Source organism: Nymphaea colorata, chromosome 2, assembly GCF_008831285.2.
Source record: "Nymphaea colorata isolate Beijing-Zhang1983 chromosome 2, ASM883128v2, whole genome shotgun sequence".
Classification (NCBI taxonomy): Eukaryota; Viridiplantae; Streptophyta; class Magnoliopsida; order Nymphaeales; family Nymphaeaceae; genus Nymphaea; species Nymphaea colorata.
This window is the reverse complement of record NC_045139.1, coordinates 33,779,500-33,792,096: the sequence shown is the minus strand read 5'-3', so window position 1 is coordinate 33,792,096 and position 12,597 is coordinate 33,779,500.

The following is a 12,597-nucleotide window of genomic DNA, read 5'->3' as shown; positions in this document are numbered from 1 at the left end:
TGAATGACTTGAATCTCATTCATTTTCGTTTAAAATTGTGATTTCAATGTACTAAATCATTTAATATGGATTAACAACGTCTTATCCACATTCAATTTAATATGCATGATCAAATGAATGAATCAATAAAATCCCACTATTATTGATACAAACTTAGGATTTCTTTCCCATAAATCATTCACTATTGATGTAGCCACAAGTTCAACCGATTGGATTAACTACAAGGGATCGAACTAATGCATAGATCCCACTTATATACATATGAACTTGCGATTTGAATCAATTAAATAATTCATTATAGATGTAATAACAAGTGAGACACATTAGATTAAATATCGATGAGCAAATCAATCACTTGAATCTCATTAATTTTCTTTTAAACTTTTGATTACAATCGACTAAATAATTCAATAAGGATGTTACAACAAGTAAAAAAAAAATCAATTAAATATGCGTGATCAAAAGAAACACTTAAATCCCACTCGTATTGAGGGAACTTGCGATTTCAATCCCTCAAATCGTTCGCCATAGATGTAACATGAAGTTAAACTCATTGGATTGGATACAAGGGATCGAACAAATGCATTGGTTCCTATTGTATCCATATAAACTAGTGATTTTAATCTTTCAAATCATTCATTACAGACTTATAACAAATGAAACATATTAGATTAACTACAAGAGATCATTTGAATGAGTTGAATCTCATTCATTTTCATACGAACCATTCAATGTGAATGCATCAACAAGTTAACCACTTTCAATTAAATATGTGTGATCAAATGAATGAATTAAATCTCTCGGGCATTGATACGAACTTATGATTTAAATCTCTTAGATCAATAATTAGATATGTGACTACAAGTTCAACTCATTAGATTAACTGCAAGGGATCAAACTAATGCATACATCCCATTTGTATCCACGTGAACTTGTGATTGCAATCTTAAATCATTTACATACATATGAACATGTGATTTCAATCATTAAAATCATTCATTATACATGTAATAACAAGTGCGACACATTAGATTAAATTCGAGTGAGCAAATCAATCAGTTGAATCTCATTCATTTTCCCTTAATCTTGTGATTTTAATTCACTATATCATTTAATATGGATGTAATAACAAGTTAAACACATTGAATTAAATATGTGCGATCAAAAGAATCACTTAAATTCCACTCGTAATGATAGTAACTTGTGATTTCCATTCCTTAAATCATTCGCTATAGATGTAACAAGAAGTTAAACTCATTGGATTATTTAAAAGAGATCAAACAAATTGTGATTTCAATCATTTAAATCATTCATTATCAATGTAACAACAAGTGAGACACATTAGATTAAATATAAGTGAGCAAACGAATCACTTGATTCTCATTCATTTTCTTTTAAGCTTGTGATTTCAGTCTACTAAATGATTCAAGAACTTAAGCTCATTGCATTAGATACAAGAGATTAAACAAATGCATTGGTCTCATTTCTACCCATGTAAACTAGTGATTTTAGTCATTTTAATCATTCATTATAGACATTGTAACAAGCAAAACATATTACAGTAACTATAAGTGATCAGGTGAATGAGTTGAATATCCTTCATTTTCATACAAACTTGTGATTTCAATTCCCTAAATCAGTCAATGTGAATGTAACAATAAGTTAACCACTTTCAATTAAATATGTGTGATCAAATGAATCAACTCATTAGATATGTAACAACAAGTTTAACTCATTCGATTAACTGCAATGGATCAAACTAATACTTATATCTCATTTGTATCTATATGAACTTGTGATCGCAATCATTTAAATCATTCATTTTAGATGTAATAACAAGTGAAACACCTTATATTTATTGTGATTGCACAATTGAATGACTTGAATCTCATTCATTTTCGTTTAAAATTGTGATTTCAATGTACTAAATCATTTAATATAGATTAACAACGTCTTATCCACATTCAATTTAATATGCATGATCAAATGAATGAATCAATAAAATCCCACTATTATTGACACAAACTTAGGATTTCTTTCCCATAGATCATTCACTATTGATGTAGCCACAAGTTCAACCGATTGGATTAACTACAAGGGATCGAACTAATGCATAGATCCCACTTATATACATATGAACTTGTGATTTCAATCAATTAAATAATTCATTATAGATGTAATAACAAGTGAGACACATTAGATTAAATATCGATGAGCAAATCAATCACTTGAATCTCATTAATTTTCTTTTAAACTTGTGATTACAATCGACTAAATAATTCAATAAGGATGTTACAACAAGTAAAAAAAAATCAATTAAACATGCGTGATCAAAAGAAACACTTAAATCCGACTCGTATTGAGGGAACTTGTGATTTCAATCCCTCAAATCGTTCGCCATAGATGTAACATGAAGTTAAACTCATTGGATTGGATACAAGGGATCGAACAAATGCATTGGTTCCTTTTGTATCCATATAAACTAGTGATTTTAATCTTTTAAACCATTCATTACAGACTTTATAACAAACGAAACATATTAGATTATCTACAAAAGATCATTTGAATGAGTTGAATCTCATTCATTTTCATACAAACCATTCAAATGAATGCATCAACTAGTTAACCACTTTCAATTAAATATGTGTGATCAAATGAATGAATTAAATCCCTCGGGCATTGATACAAACTTATGATTTAAATCTCTTAGATCAATAATTAGATATGTAACTACAAGTTCAACTCATTAGATTAACTGCAAGGGATCAAATTAATGCATAGATCTCGTTTGTATCCACGTGAATTTGTGATTGCAATCACTTAAATCATTCATTATAGATGCAATAACAAGTGAAACACATTATATTTAGTGTGATTGAGCAAATTAATAACCTGAATCTCATTTAATTTCATTTAAACTTGTGATTTCTTTTCCTTAGATCATTCATCATAGATGATGTAACAACAAGTTCAACTAATTGGATTAACTACAAGGGGTGTAACTAAGGTAATGATACCATTTACATACATATGAACTTGTGATTTAAATCATTAAAATCATTCATTATACATGTAATAACAAGTGAGACACATTAGATTAAATATGAGTGAGCAAATCAATCAGTTGAATCTCATTCATTTTCTTTTAATCTTGTGATTTCAATTCACTATATCATTTAATATGGATGTAATAACATGTTAAACACATTGAATTAAATATGTGCGATCAAAAGAATCACTTAAATTCCACTCATAATGATAGTAACTTGTGATTTTCATTCCTTAAATCCTTCGCTATAGATGTAACAAGAAGTTAAACTCGTTGGATTATTTAAAAGAGATCAAACAAATTGTGATTTCAATCATTTAAATCATTCATTATCAATGTTACAACAAGTGAGACACATTAGATTAAATATAAGTAAGCAAACGAATCACTTGATTCTCATTCATTTTCTTTTAAGCTTGTGATTTCAGTCTACTAAATGATTCAATATGGATGTAACAACAAGTTAGGCACATTCAATTAAATATGCGTCATCAAAAGCCTCACTTAAACCAACTCGCATTGATAGGACCTTGTGATTTCATCTCTTAAATTGTTCCCTATGCATGTAACAAGAAGTTAAGCTCATTGCATTAGATACAAGGGATTAAACAAATGCATTAGTCTTATTTCTACCCATGTAAACTAGGGATTTTAGTCATTTTAATCATTCATTATAGACATTGTAACAAGCGAAACATATTACATTAACTATAAGTGATCAAGTGAATGAGTTGAATCTCCTTCATTAGTTTGTACAAACTTGTGATTTCAATTCACTAAATCAGTCAATTTGAATGTAACAATAAGTTAACCACTATCAATTAAATATGTGTGATCAAATGAATGAATTAAATCTCTCGGGCATTGATACGAACTTATGATTTAAATCTCTTAGATCAATAATTAGATATGTTACTACAAGTTCAACCCATTAGATTAACTGCAAGGGATCAAATTAATGCGTAGATTCCGTTTGTATCCACGTGAATTTGTGATTGCAATCACTTAAATCATTCATTATAGATGGAATAACAAGTGAAACACATTATATTTAGTGTGATTGAGCAAATTAATAACCTGAATCTCATTCAATTTCATTTAAACTTGTGATTTCTTTTCATTAGATCATTCATCATAGATGATGTAACAACAAGTTCAACTAATTGGATTAACTTCAAAGGGTGTAACTAAGGTAATGATACCATTTACATACATATGAACTTGTGATTTAAATCATTAAAATCATTCATTATACATGTAATAACAAGTGAGACACATTAGATTAAATATGAGTGAGCAAATCAATCAGTTGAATCTCATTCATTTTCTTTTAATCTTGTGATTTCAATTCACTATATCATTTAATATAGATGTAATAACATGTTAAGCACATTGAATTAAATATGTGCGATCAAAAGAATCACTTAAATTCCACTCATAATGATAGTAACTTGTGATTTTCATTCCTTAAATCCTTCGCTATAGATGTAACAAGAAGTTAAACTCGTTGGATTATTTAAAAGAGATCAAACAAATTGTGATTTCAATCATTTAAATCATTCATTATCAATGTTACAACAAGTGAGACACATTAGATTATATATAAGTAAGCAAACGAATCACTTGATTCTCATTCATTTTCTTTTAAGCTTGTGATTTCAGTCTACTAAATGATTCAATATGGATGTAACAACAAGTTAGGCACATTCAATTAAATATGCGTCATCAAAAGCCTCACTTAAACCAACTCGCATTGATAGGACCTTGTGATTTCATCTCTTAAATTGTTCCCTATGTATGTAACAAGAAGTTGAGCTCATTGCATTAGATACAAGGGATTAAACAAATGCATTGGTCTTATTTCTACCCATGTAAACTAGGGATTTTAGTCATTTTAATCATTCATTATAGATATTGTAACAAGCGAAACATATTACATTAACTAGAAGTGATCAAGTGAATGAGTTGAATCTCCTTCATTAGTTTGTACAAACTTGTGATTTCAATTCACTAAATCAGTCAATTTGAATGTAACAATAAGTTGACCACTATCAATTAAATATGTGTGATCAAATGAATGAATTAAATCTCTCGGGCATTGATACGAACTTATGATTTAAATCTCTTAGATCAATAATTAGATATGTAACTACAAGTTCAACCCATTAGATTAACTGCAAGGGATCAAATTAATGCGTAGATCCTGTTTGTATCCACGTGAATTTGTGATTGCAATCACTTAAATCATTCATTATAGATGCAATAACAAGTGAAACACATTATATTTAGTGTGATTGAACAAATTAATAACCTGAATCTCATTCAATTTCATTTAAACTTGTGATTTCTTTTCCTTAGATCATTCATCATAGATGATGTAACAACAAGTTCAACTAATTGGATTAACTACAAAGGGTGTAACTAAGGTAATGATACCATTTACATACATATGAACTTGTGATTTAAATCATTAAAATCATTCATTATACATGTAATAACAAATGAGACACATTAGATTAAATATGAGTGAGCAAATCAATCAGTTGAATCTCATTCATTTTCTTTTAATCTTGTGATTTCAATTCACTATATCATTTAATATAGATGTAATAACATGTTAAGCACATTGAATTAAATATGTGCGATCAAAAGAATCACTTAAATTCCACTCATAATGATAGTAACTTGTGATTTTCATTCCTTAAATCCTTCGCTATAGATGTAACAAAAAGTTAAACTCGTTGGATTATTTAAAAGAGATCAAACAAATTGTGATTTCAATCATTTAAATCATTCATTATCAATGTAACAACAAGTGAGACACATTATATTAAATATAAGTAAGCAAACGAATCACTTGATTCTCATTCATTTCCTTTTAAGCTTGTGATTTCAGTCTACTAAATGATTCAATATGGATGTAACAACAAGTTAGGCACATTCAATTAAATATGCGTCATCAAAAGCCTCACTTAAACCAACTCGCATTGATAGGACCTTGTGATTTCTCTTAAATTGTTTCCTATATATGTAACAAGAAGTTAAGCTCATTGCATTAGATACAAGGGATTAAACAAATGCATTGGTCTCATTTCTACCCATGTAAACTAGGGATTTTAGTCATTTTAATAATTCATTATAGACATTATAACAAGCGAAACATATTACATTAACTATAAGTGATTAAGTGAATGAGTTGAATCTCCTTCATTAGTTTGTACAAACTTGTGATTTCAATTCACTAAATCAGTCAATTTGAAGGTAACAATAAGTTAACCACTTTCAATTAAATATGTGTGATCAAATGAATGAATTAAATCTCTCGGGCATTGATACGAACTTATGATTTAAATCTCTTAGATCAATAATTAGATATGTAACTACAAGTTCAACTCATTAGATTAACTGCAAGGGATCAAACTAATGCATAGATCCCATTTGTATCCACGTGAACTTGTGATTGCAATCACTTAAATCATTCATTATAGATGCAATAACAAGTGAAACACATTATATTTAGTGTGATTGAGCAAATGAATAACCAGAATCTCATTCAATTTCATTTAAACTTGTGATTTCGATCCACTACATCATTTTAATATGTATTAATAAAATGTTATACACATTTAATTTAATATGTGTGATCAAATGAATGAATTAAATCCCACTATTGTTGACACAAACTTGTGATTTCTTTTCCTTAGATCATTCATGATGTAACAACAAGTTCAACTAATTGGATTAACTACAAGGGGTGTAACTAAGGTAATGATCCCATTTACATACACATGAACTTGTGATTTCAATCATTAAAATCATTCATTATACATGTAATAACAAGTGAGACACATTAGATTAAATACGAGTGATTAAATCAATCAGCTGAATCTCATTCATTTTCTTTTAATCTTGTGATTTCAATTCACTATATCATTTAAAATGGATGTAATAACAAGATAAGCACATTGAATTAAATATATGTGATCAAAAGAATCACTTAAATTCCACTCGTAATGATAGTAACTTGTGATTTCCATTCCTTAAATCCTTCGCTATAGATGTAACAAGAAGTTAAACTCGTCGGATTATTTAAAAGAGATCAAATAGATTGTGATTTCAATCATTTAAATCATTCATTATCAATGTAACAACAAGTGAGACACATTAGATTAAATATAAGTGAGCAAACGAATCACTTGATTCTCATTCATTTTCTTTTAAGCTTGTGATTTCAGTCTACTAAATAATTCAATATGTATGTAACAACAAGTTAGGCACATTCAATTAAATATGCGTCATCAAAAGCCTCACTTAAACCAACTCGCATTGATAGGACCTTGTGATTTCATCTCTTAAATTGTTCTCTATGTATGTAACAAGAAGTTAAGCTCATTGCATTAGATACAAGGATTAAACAAATGCATTGGTCTCATTTCTACCCATGAAACTAGGATTTTAGTCATTTTAATCATTCATTATAGACATTGTAACAAGCGAAACATATTACATTAACTATAAGTGATCAAGTGAATGAGTTGAATCTCCTTCATTTTTACAAACTTGTGATTTCAATTCACTAAATCAGTCAATTGAATGTAACAATAAGTTAACCACTTTCAATTAAATATGTGTGATCAAATGAATCAACTCATTAGATGTGTAACTACAAGTTTAACTCATTCGATTAACTGCAATGGATCAAACTAATACTTAGATCTCATTTGTATCTATATGAACTTGTGATCGCAATCATTTAAATCATTATTTTAGATGTAATAACAAGTGAAACACCTTATATTTATTGTGATTGCACAATTGAATGACTTGAATCTCATTCATTTTCGTTTAAAATTGTGATTTCAATGTACTAAATCATTTAATATGGATAACAACGTCTTATCCACATTCAATTTAATATGCATGATCAAATGAATGAATCAATAAAATCCCACTATTATTGATACAAACTTAGATTTCTTTCCCATAGATCATTCACTATTGATGTAGCCACAAGTTCAACCGATTGGATTAACTACAAGGGATCGAACTAATGCATAGATCCCACTTATATACATATGAACTTGTGATTTGAATCAATTAAATAATTCATTATAGATGTAATAACAAGTGAGACACATTAGATTAAATATCGATGAGCAAATCAATCACTTGAATCTCATTAATTTTCTTTTAAACTTGTGATTACAATCGACTAAATAATTCAATAAGGATGTTACAACAAGTAAAAAAAAAATCAATTAAATATGCGTGATCAAAAGAAACACTTAAATCCCACTCGTATTGAGGGAACTTGCGATTTCAATCCCTCAAATCGTTCGCCATAGATGTAACATGAAGTTAAACTCATTAGATTGGATACAAGGGATCGAACAAATGCATTGGTTCCTTTTGTATCCATATAAACTAGTGATTTTAATCTTTTAAACATTCATTACAGACTTTATAACAAACGAAACATATTAGATTAACTACAAGAGATCATTTGAATGAGTTGAATCTCATTCATTTTCATACGAACCATTCAATGTGAATGCATCAACAAGTTAACCACTTTCAATTAAATATGTGTGATCAAATGAATGAATTAAATCTCTCGGGCATTGATACGAACTTATGATTTAAATCTCTTAGATCAATAATTAGATATGTAACTACAAGTTCAACTCATTAGATTAACTGCAAGGGATCAAACTAATGCATAGATCCCATTTGTATCCACGTGAACTTGTGATTGCAATCACTTAAATCATTCATTATAGATGCAATAACAAGTGAAACACATTATATTTAGTGTGATTGAGCAAATGAATAACCTGAATCTCATTCAATTTCATTTAAACTTGTGATTTCAATCCACTACATCATTTTAATATGTATTAATAAAATGTTATACACATTTAATTTAATATGTGTGATCAAATGAATGAATTAAATCCCACTATTATTGACACAAACTTGTGATTTCTTTTCCTTAGATCATTCATCATAGATGATGTAACAACAAGTTCAACTAATTGGATTAACTACAAGGGGTGTAACTAAGGTAATGATCCCATTTACATACATATGAACTTGTGATTTCAATCATTAAAATCATTCATTATACATGTAATAACAAGTGAGACACATTAGATTAAATATGAGTGAGCAAATCAATCAGTTGAATCTCATTCATTTTCTTTTAATCTTGTGATTTCAATTCACTATATCATTTAATATGGATGTAATAACAAGTTAAGCACATTGAATTAAATATGTGCGATCAAAAGAATCACTTAAATTCCACTCGTAATGATAGTAACTTGTGATTTCATTCCTTAAATCCTTCGCTATAGATGTAACAAGAAGTTAAACTCGTTGGATTATTTAAAAGAGATCAAACAAATTGTGATTTCAATCATTTAAATCATTCATTATCAATGTAACAACAAGTGAGACACATTAGATTAAATATAAGTGAGCAAACGAATCACTTGATTCTCATTCATTTTCTTTTAAGCTTGTGATTTCAGTCTACTAAATGATTCAATATGGATGTAACAACAAGTTAGGCACATTCAATTAAATATGCGTCATCAAAAGCATCACTTAAACCAACTCGCATTGATAGGAACTTGTGATTTCATCTCTTAAATTGTTCCCTATGTATGTAACAAGAAGTTAAGCTCATTGCATTAGATACAAGGGATTAAACAAATGCATTGGTCTCATTTCTACCCATGTAAACTAGTGATTTTAGTCATTTTAATCATTCATTATAGACATTGTAACAAGCGAAACATATTACATTAACTATAAGTGATCAAGTGAATGAGTTGAATCTCCTTCATTTTCATACAAACTTGTGATTTCAATTCACTAAATCAGTCAATGTGAATGTAACAATAAGTTAACCACTTTCAATTAAATATGTGTGATCAAATGAATCAACTCATTAGATATGTAACTACAAGTTTAACTCATTGGATTAACTGCAATGGATCAAACTAATACTTAGATCTCATTTGTATCTATATGAACTTGTGATCGCAATCATTTAAATCATTCATTTTAGATGTAATAACAAGTGAAACACCTTATATTTATTGTGATTGCACAATTGAATGACTTGAATCTCATTCATTTTCGTTTAAAATTGTGATTTCAATGTACTAAATCATTTAATATGGATTAACAACGTCTTATCCACATTCAATTTAATATGCATGATCAAATGAATGAATCAATAAAATCCCACTATTATTGATACAAACTTAGGATTTCTTTCCCATAGATCATTCACTATTGATGTAGCCACAAGTTCAACCGATTGGATTAACTACAAGGGATCGAACTAATGCATAGATCCCACTTATATACATATGAACTTGTGATTTGAATCAATTAAATAATTCATTATAGATGTAATAACAAGTGAGACACATTAGATTAAATATCGATGAGCAAATCAATCACTTGAATCTCATTAATTTTCTTTTAAACTTGTGATTACAATCGACTAAATAATTCAATAAGGATGTTACAACAAGTAAAAAAAATCAATTAAATATGCGTGATCAAAAGAAACACTTAAATCCACTCGTATTGAGGGAACTTGCGATTTCAATCCCTCAAATCGTTCGCCATAGATGTAACATGAAGTTAAACTCATTAGATTGGATACAAGGGATCGAACAAATGCATTGGTTCCTTTTGTATCCATATAAACTAGTGATTTTAATCTTTTAAACCATTCATTACAGACTTTATAACAAACGAAACATATTAGATTAACTACAAGAGATCATTTGAATGAGTTGAATCTCATTCATTTTCATACGAACCATTCAATGTGAATGCATCAACAAGTTAACCACTTTCAATTAAATATGTGTGATCAAATGAATGAATTAAATCTCTCGGCATTGATACGAACTTATGATTTAAATCTCTTAGATCAATAATTAGATATGTAACTACAAGTTCAACTCATTAGATTAACTGCAAGGGATCAAACTAATGCATAGATCCCATTTGTATCCACGTGAACTTGTGATTGCAATCACTTAAATCATTCATTATAGATGCAATAACAAGTGAAACACATTATATTTAGTGTGATTGAGCAAATGAATAACCTGAATCTCATTCAATTTCATTTAAACTTGTGATTTCAATCCACTACATCATTTTAATATGTATTAATAAAATGTTATACACATTTAATTTAATATGTGTGATCAAATGAATGAATTAAATCCACTATTATTGACACAAACTTGTGATTTCTTTTCCTTAGATCATTCATAGATGATGTAACAACAAGTTCAACTAATTGGATTAACTACAAGGGTGTAACTAAGGTAATGATCCCATTTACATACATATGAACTTGTGATTTTAAATCATTCATTATACATGTAATAACAAGTGAGACACATTAGATTAAATATGAGTGAGCAAATCAATCAGTTGATGTCATTCATTTTCTTTTAATCTTGTGATTTCAATTCACTATATCATTTAATATGGATGTAATAACAAGTTAAGCACATTGAATTAAATATGTGCGATCAAAGAATCACTTAAATTCCACTCGTAATGATAGTAACTTGTGATTTCCATTCCTTAAATCCTTCGCTATAGATGTAACAAGAAGTTAAACTCGTTGGATTATTTAAAAGAGATCAAACAATTGTGATTTCAATCATTTAAATATTCATTATCAATGTAACAACAAGTGAGACACATTAGATTAAATATAAGTGAGCAAACGAATCACTTGATTCTCATTCATTTTCTTTTAAGCTTGTGATTTCAGTCTACTAAATGATTCAATATGGATGTAACAACAAGTTAGCACATTCAATTAAATATGCGTCATCAAAAGCATCACTTAAACCAACTCGCATTGATAGGAACTTGTGATTTCATCTCTTAAATTGTTCCTATGTATGTAACAAGAAGTTAAGCTCATTGCCTTAGATACAAGGGATTAAACAAATGCACTGGTCTCATTTCTACCCATGTAAACTAGGGATTTTAGTCATTTAATCATTCATTATAGACATTGTAACAAGCGAAACATATTACATTAACTATAAGTGATCAAGTGAATGAGTTGAATCTCCTTCATTAGTTTGTACAAACTTGTGATTTCAATTCACTAAATCAGTCAATGTGAATTAACAATAAGTTAACCACTTTCAATTAAATATGTGTGATCAAATGAATCAACTCATTAGATGTGTAACTACAAGTTTAACTCATTCGATTAACTGCAATGGATCAAACTAATACTTTAGATCTCATTTGTATCTATATGAACTTGTGATCGCAATCATTTAAATCATTCATTTTAGATGTAATAACAAGTGAAACACCTTATATTTATTGTGATTGCACAATTGAATGACTTGAATCTCATTCATTTTCGTTTAAAATTGTGATTTCAATGTACTAAATCATTTAATATGGATTAACAACGTCTTATCCACATTCAATTTAATATGCATGATCAAATGAATGAATCAATAAAATCCACTATT